Source organism: Orycteropus afer, unplaced genomic scaffold (assembly GCF_000298275.1).
Source record: "Orycteropus afer afer isolate SDZICR_OR568_19922 unplaced genomic scaffold, OryAfe1.0 scaffold00109, whole genome shotgun sequence".
NCBI lineage: Eukaryota > Metazoa > Chordata > Mammalia > Tubulidentata > Orycteropodidae > Orycteropus > Orycteropus afer.
This window is the reverse complement of record NW_006921696.1, coordinates 2,085,172-2,096,242: the sequence shown is the minus strand read 5'-3', so window position 1 is coordinate 2,096,242 and position 11,071 is coordinate 2,085,172.

The following is an 11,071-nucleotide window of genomic DNA, read 5'->3' as shown; positions in this document are numbered from 1 at the left end:
GGCAATCCTACTTCCGTAGTGATACTGCCTCGGAAACCCAAGGAGGGGTCGCTATGAGTCGGGGCCGACTCGACGGCACATAACAACAACAACAACATTCATTAATAACAAGTGGTATTGGCTCAATGTCACATAGTTAGAAAAAAGCACAGATGGAGTTAAAACTGGAGCTCTGCTGGCTTTTTGGCCCAGGCTTTTTCATGCACTATGCTGCTGCAGGTCACTGTAGGAGCATAGAAAGGTAGTTCAATACATGATTCTTGTTGCAGAGTGCCTGGGTTCATAATCCTAGTACTACCACTTGCTACACATACACAAAATAAACCTAAGGAACACAGAAGAAAGATAAAATCAGAATAAATTGTGAAGCAGTAAAACTACAATATTTCATCAAATGTAACACACCATAGATGTAACATGTATCCTAATTTCAGAGGTGTTAAAATGAAAAAAGAGTATTTTAGAATCAGTGTACTATGGCAATAAATTAAAACTTAGTGTTTTTGAATAAAAAATAAACTATTACAAAAACAAAGCAAGAGAAAAATGCAATACTTAAAATAAGAAATAAGATTAGAATAAACTCAGATACAGAGAAACCTCTTTAAATATCAAAATATTTTTTCCAAACTCTGGAAATAAATTTTAAAACCTGATTAAATAAATATTTTTCTAGGAAAACATAATTTAGCAAAACTAATTCTACAAAGAATATAAAATCTAAAAACACTAATTACCATAGAAGAAATAGAATTTTTTTAAAAACGTCTTTTCTAGACTAGATAGATAAAAAAGTTGTTAAAGATTTTTGCATAAAACATTCTATACTGATATAACTGGAAAAAAAAAACTATTTTAAAACTGGATCTAAATCTCCTCATTTCTGATTTCATTCACATATGTAATATTTCTAGTCTATAGTACTTAATTTTACTTCCATGTGATATTGTTTTATTTCAGAAAGAAAATTCAGGAATCTGAAGCAAAATATTTAAAATCATAAAATTCTGAAGTTTGAATGAACACTGAGCATAGTCCATTCTATCTACCTTGAAAAGAAAGCAAATTGCCCACAACCAATCAGACAATGAATAAATTCAGAAGCAGGGATAAATCAAATATTACAAAAAATAATGAGTATAAATAAATTAAAAAATGAATATAAAAACCCTTGTAATATGTTTTCTTTACAATTTATAAAATTATATATAACAATGTTTAACATTTTGTGGTAGGTTAAGCAAACAGAACAATATAATATTTAACTATGTCAAAAGAAGGCTAAACATTACAGTGATATTTCATTTCATCCCTAAACAATTCTCCTCATTCTGTAGGTATCACTATATGATCTGCCTAATACTATTATCATCCCCACTTTACCCAGCTTGAGAAGTTACCTAACTAGTACAAAGTGTTTCAAATAGAGAAGCCAGGATTCCAGGCTTATCATTCTAGCTAACCCTACAACTTGTTGAGATTGTTGTTGTTAGCTTCCATCCAGTCAGCCCCAGACTCATGGCAACCCTATGTGTTACAGAGTAAAACTGCTCCGTATGGTTTTCTGGGTTGTCGTCTTTCCATAAGCCATTCAGAGCAACTTGGTGAGTTCAAACCACCAACCTTTATGTTACCAGCTCATCACAAACCGCTTACACCACCCAGGCTTCTATCCCCAGAGCTCAGACTCTTTTTTATAAAGGTGTTTTTGTTTTGTTGGTTGTGTTGTGATTTGGGTAAAAGTTTACAGAGCAAATTGGTTTTCCATTCAACAATCCATACACATTCTATTACGTGACATTTACTGCAATACCCACACTGTAACAGCAGCATTCTTCCCACTTCCTCCCTCTGACCACCTCTTCCCTTCATTCTTCCTTCCAGTCCATCTCCTTTCCTAGCCCTATCCCTGGGAAAATGCTGTCCTCTTGATCTCATATGCTTGATTGTTGTAATGAGTGAATACTCTACTGATATTACTTTTCAGACCTTATAGATCTGTCTATCATTAGGCAGAGCTCATACTCTTAATTTTAAACAGTTAACAAGTCACTTTCATGTTTATTAAAGATGAACACTTGCTGTTTTTCTAGAATCCCTGAGATACCTGGATTTTCTTTGTAACATAACATGGCTTCTGGTCTAAGTGCAAGAATGAAGAACATTTATTTACAATGCAGTGTAGGACAGATAGTACTCATTTGGTCCCACTATTGGTAGTGAATACCTTTTACTAAACAGTACAAATATCAGAGCAAAAACAAATATTCAAAACTTTACTCTCATTAGATCATCTCCATTTAGCAAGACTTGATCTAGCTCTGAACTTTGTAGGTACGTTCTCTTTCAGCAATCTTTCATTTGGAATGCTACAGCTTCACTCAGCTTGTAGCAAAAAATGCTAATTTGATCACACTAATTCCTTTTAATGCAAAGAGTGAATTGTTTTTAGACCACTGGTGATTAATGTGGGTATTGATTAGCTGATCAATAAGGCCACAGTGTCTAATTATTGATAATCCCTCTCCAAATGAAAGATCGAGTGTAAGGAGTCCTAGTTACAGAGTTCAAAATATAAAGTGATTCAATGTGATACCTGGTAATTGAAAGTCAAACTAATCCCATAAATTAAATCACAACAATCCATAACATTTACCTGATAGATCCTTTGAAAGCTGTATTTAACTTTCACAGTTCTGGATTTTTCTTCCCTTACGGAGTCCTGTGAATGTCGTAAAGCCTGCTCCACCCTATTGAGGAAAGTAAAATCATTCTAAAGTCATTTATCTTTATGAATTAAGGGATCCAATGGCACCACCACTGTTGGCTATAGGTTTAAAATAACAATTTCATCTCTGTATCACATCACAGAGCAAAGAATAAAGAAAACTTACCATGAATGCCTAAGAAGTTGAAGACTGTCTCCGATACTTAGGATCACAGAACTGGAAGGGACTTCAGAGATCATTTAATCCCCTTTCCACTTTTCTACAGACATTTTAAGGGACTTGGAGATTGTTGCCAGCTCATAGAGGCAGGGAGGAGTGTCAGGACAAGACTGAGGATATGTTACAATTATTGCCTTTTCCTAATGTGTACAGAGTATTCTGAGTATTTAAGCATCATTTTGTTACTGTTGCTAGGCGCTTGAGTCCATTCCAACTCTAAGCAACCCCATGTGACATGGTAGACCTGCCCCATAGGGTTTTCCTGGCTGTTATCTTTACAGCATATCAGCAGGTCTTTCTCCCAAGGAGCCACTCACAAAACCAAACCAAACTCACTGCCATCAAGTCAATTCTGACTCATAGTGACCCCCTTTGGGCTTCTGAAGTGATAAATCTTTATGGAAGTAGATTCGCAGTCTTCCTTCTGTAGAGTAGCTGGTGGGCTTGAACCGCCAGGCTTCTGAGTAGCAGTCAAATGCCTTAGGCACTCTGCCTCCAAAGCTCCTCACCAAACTTTCCATTAAACTCAGCAACTGAGTGCTTAACCATTTCCACCACTACATTCTGTACATGCAAAATGATCTATGTAGCATATTCCTAAATTAGAGATCATAATATTGAACACTTCTGAATCTACCACCCCAATCTAAGAAATGGGACACTATCAAAGTGGTTAAGGTCTCAATCTCCTCCATCTGTTTCCACCCAGACAATAACTACCATCTTGAGTTTCTGTTTACCATTCCTTCAGTATCTGTGTGAGTTTATGATATGGATGCATGTGCCTAAATAATATAGGTTCTTAGTGTTATCTGAATTTCATATAATGGTTCATCATATATGTATATTTTGTGGCTTACTCTTTTTCACTCAACATTCAAAGATTCATTCATGTTGATACAGCTATCTATTATTTCATTGATTTTTTTCTCATTCATGTCACTTTTATTGACTTTTACATTATATGAATATATTACAATTTTTCCATTCTCCTGTCAGTGGACATTTGGTTTGTTTTAAGTTGTTGGGGTTTGTTGTTGTTGTTTTCATAATAAACAATGCTGACAGGACAATTATTGTTGTCTTCTGGTGCAAGTATTACATTAGGATTTAAACGAATAATTTTCTGGGAAAATTCAATTTACAAAACTTATTCCAATCTGTCGGGAAAGTGGGAAAGCAGTCACATAGCCTTCCAAACCCAATCTGGACTGTCTAATTAAAGACCTTAGACCCAGAACCTTCACCTGATAAAGGAGGTTGAACCTCTTTCTGTCCCAGTTTCTTCTACCATATCACAGAAACTCCCTCTCTCTTCTGGGTACACAATAAATTTTCCTTGCTTTGCATAAATGTGTCATATGGCACCTGTCCAACCTCACTGGTCAATCTGTTCCCAGCAGGGAGAGAACAAGGCCCTTTAATTACAGCACTAAGGAAAGGTGTGTGCAGACCATCAGCCCTGGATCAACTGTAGAGTGAGATCAACTGGCCACAGGGACCCAATGCCCATTGTTGAAGCTGATTTTGGTCTGTCTCTTCTCTATGATAATATAGTGTTTTTCCAATCAGTGCTTACATGAGCTCTTTCTTGGTAACCTTGGACCTTAGTTCAATAGTTTGGCACAAAGAACCTACAGAATTGGTGGAACATAAAGTATATGAATGTTCTGCTCTTCAGGAAAATGCCTAAATATTTTCCAAAGTTATTGCAGCACTCTACACCCTCAACAGAATTATATAAAATTCTTATTATTCCTCATTCTTACCAATGTTTTAATTGGTGGTGTAGTGCCTAAGGCATTTGACTACTAACCAGAAGATTGGCAGTTCAAACCCATCAGTCACTCCTCAGAACAAAAATTGGGCAATCTACTCCCGTAGAGATACTGCCTCAGAAACCTAAGGAGGGGTCACTATAAGTCAAACTGACTCCACGGCAGTGAATTTGTTTTTTTTGGGAAACTTTTAAACTTTTACCAATCTAGTTAGTATAAAATGCTATTTCACTGTGGCTTTAATTTGCCATTTCTGGTCTTACTAGCTGCTGCAAAGATGTAGACCCTGCCTCTTGCCCCCAGTAATGATGCCTCTTCCTCATTCATCTCAATTTATTTAGTCCCCCAACCCATAGATCATTTCAAAACTTCTAGATTGCTTAGATGCCACATGTAAATCATAAGTGGGCCCAGGAAACATGAATTCTCTCCTAGTTGATTCTGATCTATTGTTTAGTTGCTATGTTTGATATAGGACTTTCATGTGAGGTTTGCTGTCTCCCACACTATATTATGGAAAGCTATATAATTATCCTTTCTTATATGGGACACTTGCTTGCAGTTTATCTGAAATGTCTCTCTTATCTCCATGAATTCTTAAGCCAAAGCCCAGAGATGTGAGAATTCTGAGATCTTGAGGAACCTAGACAGTATTTTCATCCTGCTTTTGCTACTCAAAAAATTCCCATCCATATCTATATAGGAGATCTTGGATAGAGTGGGAGAACAATGTGGAACAAAACTCAAAATCATTTAAAAAAAAAAAAAAAAAAGGATCAGGTTTGCTGGTCTGATAAAGCCTGGTGGAACCACTGAGACTATGGCCTCTATCTGCCCTTCAGGTTTGGAACTGAACCCACTCCTGTGGCTTTCAGTCAAACAAAAGACAGACATAAGAGCTGAACACTTGCATTACATTCCTTGGAGAGCTCAATCACGGGAGACTAGAAGGGCTGTATATCCACAGGAAGACAGCTCAGGGGGCAGAAGTGCATGGGAGGGAAGGACACAAGGAAGAAGAAACTATGGGGAGGAAGTGGAAGGAGAGCTGTTGTATTGTGGGAAATTACAGCCAATGTCATGAACAAAGAGTATGTGAACTGCTGTATAGAAAATTAAATTGCTCTGTAAACTTTCACACAAATCATAATACAAATTAAAAACACAAAAAAAATTCCCATCCACTCCATGGTGGAAGGCATTTTGTATCCTCCTCCTGTACAGATCTTCAATGAGTGGTATCTGTACAGATCTCCTTCACTGAGTGACTCCAGTCCCCTAGTTCCTGAGTGGTGACTTCACCCCCTTGGCATGGCAGCCCTGTCCCCCCACTCTTGGGTAGCAGCTATGACTCCATCCCACTAGCTCACATGAACAAGCAGCCCCACACTCCAGAACCAAGTTGATGAAGGTCTGGCTCTTTGAAACCTATGGCGCTGTGGTTGTTCCACCCCCAAAGGTCATGGTCCTACCCTTGAGGCTAAGGCAGCTCTGCTTCCTGTTTCCTTGGTCTCTCCACTTCTGCCAATTAATGCCCAAGTGCAACCCACCCCACCAGAAATCTTCCTGCCCAAAGGACACTTAGCCTTCTTGCTCCATGGGCTGGCCAATCTGCTACTCCATCTCACGCCAGTCTCTTCTACCAATTAATGCCTGAAGGCAACTCACTCCCCCAGGAAGCCAGCTACCCAATGGCACCCGGCTTTCCCCTCTGTGGGCTGGTAAGCCTGTTGCTGTTTAATGTCAGTCTCTCAGCTCTGCTACTGCCATCTCTCACACTGGTCTCTCTGCCAGTATCTCTCTGTCAGTCTCTTGGCTCTGCTACTGCCATCTCTCATGCCACATATCAGGGTCTTGCTGCCAGTGTCACAGATCATGGATGCACTCCACACCTTTTTCCATATTTTAGGTATCTGTCATAGCAGCACCCCACTCTCAGTACCAAATATGTTAGGCTGGGTTCTCTAGAGAAGTAAAACTTATAAATCTATAGAGAGAGAAAGAAATTTATCTCAGGAAAATAGCTCACACACTTATAGAGGTTGGCAAGTCCCAAGTTCTTGGATCAACCATCAAGCTGGAGGCTTTTCTTGACTTACACAGCTGCAGGAGCTGACAAGTTCAAGGTTGGCAGGCAGTATACCAGCTGTTGACTCCAACAAATGATGAATCCAAGATCTCCAGGCCAAATGGTGGATTGTTTGCTCACGGACAGCTGTAGGCAGCACAACAGGATCCTAATCCATAGAAGAATGTTTCTTTTTCCCAGGATGTCCATAAATATATTGGAAGCAGGCCATACCCCTAGGGAAACTCCCTTTCAACAGTTGGCTGCTCAAAACATACACATCCGATCTCAGCATGGGAATAACCCACATCACAACTGCTGAAACCTTTCAGAATTGTGGTCCAGCCAAGTTGACACAAACAACTCCAACTAATGTCTTAATGCTTCAGATACAAGAGACAATATCAAATCACATAAAGAAGCAGGACAAAATGGCTCTGGCAAATGAACAAAATAAAGAAACAGAAAACATTCCAGAGGAAGAAATGGTAATGGTAATACCTGATAAAGAATTCAAAAGACTAATATATAAGATTATCCAAGAGCTCAAGAGAGGAAGGAAAACACACACAAAACCAAACAAAATAGACAAAATCAAGGAAATCAGAGGCAAAGCAATAGAAGACTTTAGGGAAGAAAAAAATAAAGAACAAAACAGTGAAATAAACAGGAAACTAGAAACTATATAAAAATAGTAACTAGAAATCCAAAAGATTAACAATAAAATTTCAAGAATAGACTACATATTTATGCCAAGATGATGTGTGATATGCAGATGACACAACCTTCCTTGCCAAAAGTGAGGATAACTTGAAGGACTTACTGATGAAGATTAAAGACTACTGTCTACAGTATGAAGTATGGATTACACCTCAATATAAAGAAAATGAAAATCCTCAAAACTGGACTGATATGCAGCATCACAATAAATGGAGAAAAGATTGAAGTTGTCAAAGATTTCATATTATTTGGATCCATAGTCAACAGTAATTGAAGTAGCAGTCAAGAAATCAGACTTCATATTGCACTGGGCAAATCTGCTGCAAACGACATCTTTAAAGTGCCGAAGAGTGAAAATGTCTCTTTGAAGACTAAGGTGAGCCTAACTCAAACCATGGTATTTTCAATAGCCTCATATGCATGCAAAAGCTAGACAATGAATAAGGAACAACAGAGAGAAGTTGATGCTTTTGAGTTGTGGTGTTGGCAAAGAATACTGAAAATACCAAGGACTGCCAAAAGAACTAACAAATCTGTCCTGGAAGAAGTGCAGCCAGAATGCTCCTTGAAAGTGAAAATAGCCAGACTTTGTCTCATCTACCTTGGTCATGTTATCAGAAGGGATCATTTTCTGGAGAAGGATATCATGCTGGGTAAAGTGGAGGGTGAGCAAAAAAGTGGAAGGCCCTTAACAAGATGGATTGACACATGGCTGCAATAATGGTTTCAGGTAGCGCAAGGATTGTGACATTGGTGCAGCACTGGGAAGTGTTTCATTCTGTTGGGCATAGGGACTCTATGAGTCAGAGCTGACTCAACAGCACCTAACAACAACAACAACAGCAGAAGAAGAAACAAATCTGTCTTGGAAGACATACAGCCAGGATGCTTCTTAGAAGCAAGAATGGCTATCCTTCATCTCTCATACTTTTGACATCTTATCAGAAGGGACCAATCCTCAGAGAAGGACATCATTCTTCATAAAGTAGAGGGTCAGTGAAAAAAGTGAAGACCCTCAATGAGATGGATTGACACAGTGGTTATAACAATGGGCTCAAGCATAGAAATGATTGTGAGGAAAAAGCAAGATTGGGCAGTGTTTTTTTTTTTTTTTTTTTTTTTTTCTTTTGTACTAGGGTTACTATGAGTTGGAACTGAATCAATGGCACCTGACAACAACAGAAGAAGAATTAAATCAATGGAAGACAGAATCAGTGAAATAGACAACAAATCCATTGACATCAATTTGTTTAAGGAAAATCAGAAAAAAGAATGAAGAAAAATGAAGAAAGGCAAAGAATTATGTGGAACACTTTCAAGAGGAAAAATTTACCTGTGATCAGAATTTCAGAAAAGGAAGCAGAAAAAAAAAGAAGAAGAAGAAGCAATTGTCAAACATTTGCTGGCAAAAATAAATTTCCCTAATATCATGATAGATGAGAAGATATCCCTGCAAGATGAATGAACTCCATATAGGATAGCCCTGAAAAGAAAGTCACCAAGACATATCATATCCAAACTTGTCTAAACAAAAGACAAAGAAAGAATCTGGAAAGAAGCTCAGAAAAAATGATAAATCATCTACAACGGGGAATCAATAAGACTAAACTCTGATTATTTGGCAGAAACCACGCAAGCAAGAAGACAATGGGAGGACATCTGTAAAACCTTGAAAGGAAAAAAGTTGTCAACCAAGAAATATAAATGGTATAGTTATAAAACTTTTCATGGAGAGGAAGTCAACACTAAATCAAGAAATAAAAGAGATATTTTTTAGTGATGGCACACTAGGCAGACATACTACCTAGATACTCTACAACAAAGACCCAAGAAACAAAATGAAACAGATAGGGATGATAATCCTGGATCCCTGAGCTTCAAAAAAAAAAAAAAAGAATGAAAACATAAATCAAATACTGATTAGAAGAAGAAACTGAATGAAAATAGTGATCAAGGAGACATATGGGATGACCTATGAAATTATCAACTGACCAGGCACAGTGTGGCCAATTTGAATTATTGCAAGCTATTCTGATTGGGGAGAGAATCAGATCATCAGCTTCACTCACCCACACTGGCAGTTGGTGATCAGAAGGTATAATATCCTCCTTAATCCCCATACCCTTTTGGTGACCCAAAGGGTAGCCATCACTTTTTTTTTTTTTTTAATCTAAAAAGAGATTTATTATATATCATGCAGTTTGAAGGCCATATAGCAAAGGAGACTAGAAAAATTTTTAATGCATTTTAAAAATAAAAAATGGGAGTTAGGGAGAAATGGGCAAATGTACAAAATTCTAATCTCCTTGGGTCCTTGGAAAAGAAGGGTTTAGGACTGAAACCATTCACTCCTCATGGGGAATGGGTTTATCTTTTAAGAAATGTTTCTAGGGCTCTGGATGCAAATATACAAAGCAGAGGGGTAGAGAGAGGACCATTAGTAAAAAGCAGGTACATACATTCACCTAATTTAATCTAAGGTTAGAAAAAGGTAGTGAATCCTGGGGGTAGCAGCTGTTACCTGTCTCCTGAGTCAGGAGATGGTAATGTACACCCCTAGGGAGATGTGTTCCTGAAGAGTAGTGGTGGTGAGAGCCAAAAAATAAAACAAAAAAAGAATATTTCTTCAACTTCACTCTTCAAGAAGATGCCATAAATATGTTATTTAATATTTTAAATATTAAATATTTTAATTTTAATATCTTGAATATTAAAACATTTTTACTTAAATATTTTAATTTATTTAAGCCCCCAGTCCCTATCCATCCAGCAGCCAGTAACAACCCCTCATTCAGTCCCTGCTTCACATGAGGTCAAAGGCTCACCCTACTGGATCAGGCAATGTGTAGATGCCACCCATACATTTGGAGGCATGAGCTCTCCAGCTCCTCAGCCAGCAAAGCATGTCACTAAAGAAAAGGCACCCTGTGACCTGCTACCTAGGTGGCTAGCAGAGTATGCAGTCCCTGACCAGGTGTTCCACTCTCTGCCACCTCCTCAGACAACAGAAACATCATCATAGACCAGGTGACCAAACCCTCTGCTACCTCCTTGATTGGGCCCCAGCCCACTGCTGCCTCCTCAGCTAGCACATGCCAATTCAGACCAGGCACACTATCCCTGCAACATCCTCTGCAGGCAGAGCTCACCACCATGGAATAAGCCTCCTACAACTTCCTCAGCCAGCAGAGCATGCTGACACAGACTGGGCACCCCACCCTCTGCCACATCCTTGGCTGGCAGAGCTCAGCACAACAGAGCATCTGCCTTGCCCCCTGCAACTTCCTCAGCAAGCAGAGCGCACTGACTCAAACAAGGTGCTCTACCTGCTGCTGCCTCCATGACAGAAGTGCTATCCCTGACCAAGCCACCTCATCACACCTCACCCCAGCTTTCTCCTTTCTATTTTTTTCTTGCCCTTCCTTTTTTTTTTTAATTTTTCCCTCTTGTCTTTTTCTCTTTTCTTTTCCCCTTCCCTCTTGTTTTTTTGTTTTGATCTTTTTCTTTTTTAATCTTTTTTCTCTTTATCCTTTCTTTGTCATTTTTCTTTTTCTTTC